The sequence below is a fragment of the Oncorhynchus keta genome, unplaced genomic scaffold (genome assembly GCF_023373465.1).
Source record: "Oncorhynchus keta strain PuntledgeMale-10-30-2019 unplaced genomic scaffold, Oket_V2 Un_scaffold_13882_pilon_pilon, whole genome shotgun sequence".
NCBI lineage: Eukaryota > Metazoa > Chordata > Actinopteri > Salmoniformes > Salmonidae > Oncorhynchus > Oncorhynchus keta.
In genome coordinates, this window is record NW_026290778.1 from 224,692 (window position 1) to 232,500 (window position 7,809).

The following is a 7,809-nucleotide window of genomic DNA, read 5'->3' on the forward strand; positions in this document are numbered from 1 at the left end:
CCATCATGAGACCAGAACAGACTGGTACCATCATAAGACCAGAACAGACTGGTACCATCATAAGACCAGAACAGACTGGTACCATCATAAGACCAGAACAGACTGGTACCATCATAAGTCCAGAACAGACTGGTACCATCATAAGACCAGAACAGACTGGTACCATCATAAAACCAGAACAGACTGGTACCATCATAAGACCAGAACAGACTGGTACCATCATAAGACCAGAACAGACTGGTACCATCATAAGACCAGAACAGACTGGTACCATCATAAGACCAGAACAGACTGGTACCATCATAAGACCAGAACAGACTGGTACCATCATAAGACCAGAACAGACTGGTACCATCATAAGACCAGAACAGACTGGTACCATCATAAGACCAGAACAGACTGGTACCATCATAAGACCAGAACAGACTGGTACCATCATAAGACCAGAACAGACTGGTACCATCATAAGACCAGAACAGACTGGTACCATCATAAGACCAGAACAGACTGGTACCATCATAAGACCAGAACAGACTGGTACCATCATAAGACCTAGAACAGACTGGTACCATCATAAGACCAGAACAGACTGGTACCATCATAAGACCAGAACAGACTGGTACCATCATAAGACCAGAACAGACTGGTACCATCATGAGACACTGGAACAGACTGGTACCATCATAAGACTATTTAAAGACTGGTACCATCATAAGACCAGAACAGACTGGTACCATCATAAGGCTAGAACAGACTGGTACCATCATAAGACCAGAACAGACTGGTACCATCATAAGACTATTATAGAAGACTGGTACCATCATAAGACCAGAACAGACTGGTACCATCATAAGACCAGAACAGACTGGTACCATCATAAGACCAGAACAGACTGGTACCATCATAAGGCCAGAACAGACTGATACCATCATAAGTCCAGAACAGACTGGTACCATCATAAGACCAGAACAGACTGGTACCATCATAAGACCAGAACAGACTGGTACCATCATAAGACCAGAACAGACTGGTACCATCATAAGACCAGAACAGACTGGTACCATCATAAGACCAGAACAGACTGGTACCATCACAAGCTTGCCACCAGATGGCAATGTTATCAAGACTGTAAACCTCCCTTACTGAAGTAGCCGACAGTAACTCAGCAGAAGGTACACCATGCTTCAGGACTGAATGAAGCCTCCTTTCAAACAACATGTGTCTATCTGGCATAGAAACAACTAGCATTATTCATCTTTATAAATAAAACACTGCTATTGAAAGATTCTGGGAATGAATAGAAAGAAAAAAAATATTTCAAAGCGGGCTGGTAACTCCTTCCTTTTGCCAAGTCTGCTCCCGCTCTCCCCTCCCCTGGCTGCTTGAGGGCGCCAAGCGGCCCTGCATCACATACTCCTGCCATCAAATACGCACACCTGCCTTACCTGGGCACGCGCTTCAGCGATACTGGACTCACCTGGACTCACGTATCACCTGCCTTCCCTGGGCACGCGCTTCAGCGATATTGGACTCACCTGGACTCACTTATCACCTGCCTTCCCTGGGCACGCGCTTCAGCGATACTGGACTCACCTGGACTCACTTATCACCTGCCTTCCCTGGGCACGCGCTTCAGCGATATTGGACTCACCTGGACTCACTTATCACCTGCCTTCCCTGGGCACGCGCTTCAGCGATACTGGACTCACCTGGACTCACTTATCACCTGCCTTCCCTGGGCACGCGCTTCAGCGATACTGGACTCACCTGGACTCACTTATCACCTGCCTTCCCTGGGCACACGCTTCAGCGATATTGGACTCACCTGGACTCACTTATCACCTGCCTTCCCTGGGCACGCGCTTCAGCGATACTGGACTCACCTGGACTCACTTATCACCTGCCTTCCCTGGGCACGCGCTTCAGCGATATTGGACTCACCTGGACTCACGTATCACCTGCCTTCCCTGGGCACGCGCTTCAGCGATACTGGACTCACCTGGACTCACTTATCACCTGCCTTCCCTGGGCACGTGCTTCAGCGATACTGGACTCACCTGGACTCACTTATCACCTGCCTTCCCTGGGCACGCGCTTCAGCGATATTGGACTCACCTGGACTCACTTATCACCTGCCTTCCCTGGGCACGCACTTCAGCGATACTGGACTCACCTGGACTCACTTATCACCTGCCTTCCCTGGGCACGCGCTTCAGCGATATTGGACTCACCTGGACTCACTTATCACCTGCCTTCCCTGGGCACGCACTTCAGCGATATTGGACTCACCTGGACTCACTTATCACCTGCCTTCCCTGGGCACGCGCTTCAGCGATATTGGACTCACCTGGACTCACTTATCACCTGCCTTCCCTGGGCACGCGCTTCAGCGATACTGGACTCACCTGGACTCACTTATCACCTGCCTTCCCTGGGCACACGCTTCAGCGATATTGGACTCACCTGGACTCACTTATCACCTGCCTTCCCTGGGCACGCGCTTCAGCGATACTGGACTCACCTGGACTCACTTATCACCTGCCTTCCCTGGGCACGCGCTTCAGCGATACTGGACTCACTTATCACCTGCCTTCCCTGGGCACGCGCTTCAGCGATACTGGACTCACCTGGACTCACGTATCACCTGCCTTCCCTGGGCACGCGCTTCAGCGATACTGGACTCACCTGGACTCACGTATCACCTGCCTTCCCTGGGCACGCGCTTCAGCGATATTGGACTCACCTGGACTCACGTATCACCTGCCTTCCCTGGGCACGCGCTTCAGCGATATTGGACTCACCTGGACTCACGTATCACCTGCCTTCCCTGGGCACGCGCTTCAGCGATACTGGACTCACCTGGACTCACTTATCACCTGCCTTCCCTGGGCACGCGCTTCAGTGATACTGGACTCACCTGGACTCACGTATCACCTGCCTTCCCTGGGCACGCGCTTCAGCGATATTGGACTCACCTGGACTCACTTATCACCTGCCTTCACTGGGCACGCGCTTCAGCTGCCTTCCCTGGGCACGACTCACCTGGACTCACTTATCACCTGCCTTCCCTGGGCACGCGCTTCAGCGATACTGGACTCACCTGGACTCACGTATCACCTGCCTTCCCTGGGCACGCGCTTCAGCGATATTGGACTCACCTGGACTCACTTATCACCTGCCTTCCCTGGGCACGCGCTTCAGCGATACTGGACTCACCTGGACTCACTTATCACCTGCCTTCCCTGGGCACGCGCTTCAGCGATACTGGACTCACCTGGACTCACTTATCACCTGCCTTCCCTGGGCACGCGCTTCAGCGATACTGGACTCACTGGACTCACTTATCACCTGCCTTCCCTGGGCACGCGCTTCAGCGATATTGGACTCACCTGGACTCATGTATCACCTGCCTTCCCTGGGCACGCGCTTCAGCGATACTGGACTCACGTATCACCTGCCTTCCCTTGGCACGCGCTTCAGCGATACTGGACTCACCTGGACTCACTATCACCTGCCTTACCTGGGCACGCGCTTCAGCGATACTGGACTCACCTGGACTCACGTATCACCTGTTCATTTCCTCCCCTGTATTCATCAGTTTCCTGCTGATGCATTGATTGTTTTCTGTCTTTGTTTTTCTTGTATGTTGACGCTGTTTCTGTCTCGTTCCATTGTCCGTCCTTTATTAAACGTTTGGCTCGCCGTACCTGCTTCCTCTCTCCAGCGTCATGTGACATCCTTTCCTAAAGTTATAGATAAATGACTGGTCTGTATTGTCTACAAGATACCTGACTGGTCTTCATTGTCTACAGTGGGTTAACTGGTCTAGGAACAGTGGGGTTAACTGGTCTAGGAACAGTGGGGTTAACTGGCATAGGAACAGTGGGGTTAACTGGTCTAGGAACAGTGGGGTAAACTGGTCTTGGAACAGTGGGGTTAACTGGCCTAGGAACAGTGGGGTTTAACTGGTCTAGGAACAGTGGGGTTATCGGGTCTAGGAACAGTGGGGTTAACTGGCCTAGGAACAGTTGGGTTAACTGGCCTAGGGACAGCGAGGTTAACTGGTCTAGGAACAGTGGGGTTAACTGGCCTAGGAACAGTGGGTTAACTGGCCAAGGGAACAGTGGGTTAACTGCCTTGTTCAGGTGCAGAACGACAGATTTTTACCTTGTCAGCTCGGGGATTCAATCATGCACCCTTTCGGTTCCTCGTCCAACACTCTAACCACTAGGCTACCAGCTGAATAAATACACAATGAGTAACAATAACTTGTCCATGTACAGGGGTACGAGGTAGGCCATGTATAGGGGTACGAGGCAGGCCATGTACAGGGGTACGAGGCAGGCCATGTACAGGGGTACGAGGCAGGCTATGTAAAGGGGTACGAGGCAGGCCATGTACAGGGGTATGAGGCAGGCCATGTAAAGGGGTATGAGGTAGGACATGTACAGGGGTATGAGGCAGGCCATGTACAGGGGTACGAGGCAGGCCATGTACAGGGGTACGATGCAGGACCAGGGACAGGGGTACGAGGTAGGCCATGTACAGGGGTACGAGGTAGGCCATGTACAGGGGTACGAAGTAGGCCATGTACAGGGGTACGAGGTAGGCCATGTACCGGGTACAAGGTAAGCCATGTACAGGGGTCGAAGGTAGGGCATGTACAGGGGTATGAGGCAGGCCATGTAAGGTGGTACGAGGTAGGACATGTACAGGGGTACGAGGTAGGACATGTACAGGGGTACGAGGTAGGACATGTACAGGGGTACGAGGCAGGCCATGTACAGGGGTACGAGGCAGGCCATGTAAGGTGGTACGAGGTAGGACATGTACAGGGGTATGAGGTAGACCATGTAGAAGGTACAAGATAGGCCATGTACAGGGGTACGTTGCAGGACCAGGGACAGGGGTATGAGGTAGGCCATGTAAAGGGGTACGAGGTAGGACATGTGCAGGGGTACGAGGCAGGCCATGTAAAGGGGTACGAGGTAGGCCATGTAAAGGGGTACGAGGTAGGACATGTACAGGGGTACGATGCAGGACCAGGGACAGGGGTATGAGCTGGTCCATGTAAAGGGGTACGAGGTAGGACATGTGCAGGGGTACGAGGCAGGCCATGTAAAGGGGTACAAGGTAGGCCATGTAAAGGGGTACGAGGTAGGAAATGTGCAGGGGTACGAGGTAGGACATGTATAGGGGTATAAGGTAGGCCATTTATAGGGGTACGAGGTAGGACATGTACAGGGGTACGAGGTTGGCCATGTACAGGGGTACGAGGCAGGCCGTGTAAAGGGGTACGAGGTAGGACATGTATAGGTGTACGAGGTAGGCCATGTACAGAGGTACGAGGTAGGACATGTCCAGGGGTACGAGGTAGGCCAAGTACAGGGGTACGAGGCAGGCCATGTAAAGGGGTACGAGGTAGGACATGTATAGGGGTACGAGGTAGGCTAAGTATAGGGGTACGAGGTAGGCCAAGTACAGGGGTACGAGGCAGGCAATGAACAGGGGTACGAGGCAGGCCATGTACAGGGGTACGAGGTAGGACATGTACAGGGGTATGAGGTAGACCATGTAGAGGGTACAAGATAGGCCATGTACAGGGGTACGATGCAGGACCAGGGACAGGAGTATGAGGTAGGCCATGTAAAGGGGTACGAGGTAGGACATGTGAAGGGGTACGAGGCAGGCCATGTAAAGGGGTACAAGGTAGGCCAAGTAAAGGGGTACGAGGTAGGACATGTGCAGGGGTACGAGGTAGGACATGTACAGGGGTACGAGGTAGGCCATGTATAGGGGTACGAGGTAGGACATGTATAGGGGTACGAGGTAGGCCATGTATAGGGGTACGAGGTAGGCCATGTATAGGGGTACAAGGTAGGCCATTTAAAGGGGTACGAGGCAGGACATGTGCAGGGGTACGAGGTAGGCCATGTATAGGGGTACGAGGTAGGCCATGTATAGGGGTACGAGGTAGGCCATGTATAGGGGTACGAGGTAGGCCATGTATAGGGGTACGAGGTAGGCCATGTATAGGGGTATGAGTTAGGCCATGTACAGGGGTACAAGGTAGGCCATTTAAAGGGGTACGAGGTAGGACATGTGCAGGGGTACGAGGCAGGCCATGCAAAGGGGTACGAGGTAGGCCATGTAATGGGGTACGAGGTAGGACATGTACAGGTTTATGAGGTAGGACATGTACAGGGATACGAGGTAGGCCATGTATAGGGGTACGAGGTAGGCCATGTATAGGGGTACGAGGTTGGACATGTATAGGGGTAAGATGCAAGTCATGTAAAGGGGTACGAAGCAGGCCATGTAAAGGGATATGAGGTAGGACATGTCCAGGGGTACGAGATAGACCACGTACAGGGTACGAGGTAGGCCCAGGGACAGGGGTATGAGGTAGGCCATGTATAGGGGTACGAGGTAGGACATGTGCAGGGGTACGAGGTAGGACATGTAAAGGGGTACAAGGTAGGGCATGTAAAGGGGTACGAGGTAGGACGTGTGCAGGGGTACGAGGTAGACAATGTACAGGGGTACGAGGTAGGCAGTTTATGGGGGTACGAGGTAGGCCATGTACAGGGGTACGAGGTAGGCCATGTACAGGAATACGAGGCAGGCAGTTTATGGGGGTACGAGGTAGGCAGTTTATGGGGGTACGAGGTAGGCCATGTAAAGGGGTACGAGGTAGGACATGTACAGGGGTACGAGGCAGGCCATGTACAGGGGTACGAGGTAGGACATATTCAGGGGTACGAGGTAGGCCATGTACCGGGGTACGAGGTAGGCCATGTATAGGGGTACGAGGTAGGCCATGTATAGGGGTACTAGGTAGGACATGTACAGGGGTACGAGGCAGGCCATGTACCGGGGTACGAGGTAGGCCATGTATAGGGGTACGAGGTAGGCCATGTATAGGGGTACGAGGTAGGCCATGTACAGGGGTACGAGGTAGGCCATGTATAGTGGTACGAGGTAGGCCATGTATAGGGGTACGAGGTAGGCCATGTACAGGGGTACGAGGTAGGCCATGTATAGGGGTACGAGGTAGGCCATGTATAGGGGTACGAGGTAGGCCATGTATAGGGGTACGAGGTAGGCCATGTATAGGGGTACGAGGTAGGCCATGTACAGGGGTACGAGGTAGGCCATGTATATGGGTACGAGGTAGGCCATGTATTGGGGTACGAGGTAGGCCATGTACAGGGGTACGAGGTAGGCCATGTATATGGGTACGAGGTAGGCCATGTATAGGGGTACGAGGTAGGCCATGTACAGGGGTACGAGGTAGGCCATGTACAGGGGTACGAGGTAGTTGAGGTATTCAGACCCTTTGACTTTTTCCATGTTTTGTTATGTTGCAACTTTATTCTAAAATGCATCAAATCGTTTCCCCCATCATCAATTTACAAACAATACCCCATAATGACATCACAATACCCCATAATGACATCACAATACGCCATAATGACATCACAATACCCCATAATGACATCACAATACCCCATGATGACATCACAATACCCCATAATGACATCACAATACGCCATAATGACATCACAATACGCCATAATGACATCGCAATACCCCATGATGACATCACAATACCCCATAATGACATCGCAATATGCCATAATGACATCACAATACCCCATAATGACATCACAATACCCCATAATGACATCACAATACCCCATGATGACATCACAATACCCCATGATGACATCACAATACGCCATAATGACATCGCAATACCCCATGATGACATCACAATACCCCATAATGACATCACAATACGCCATA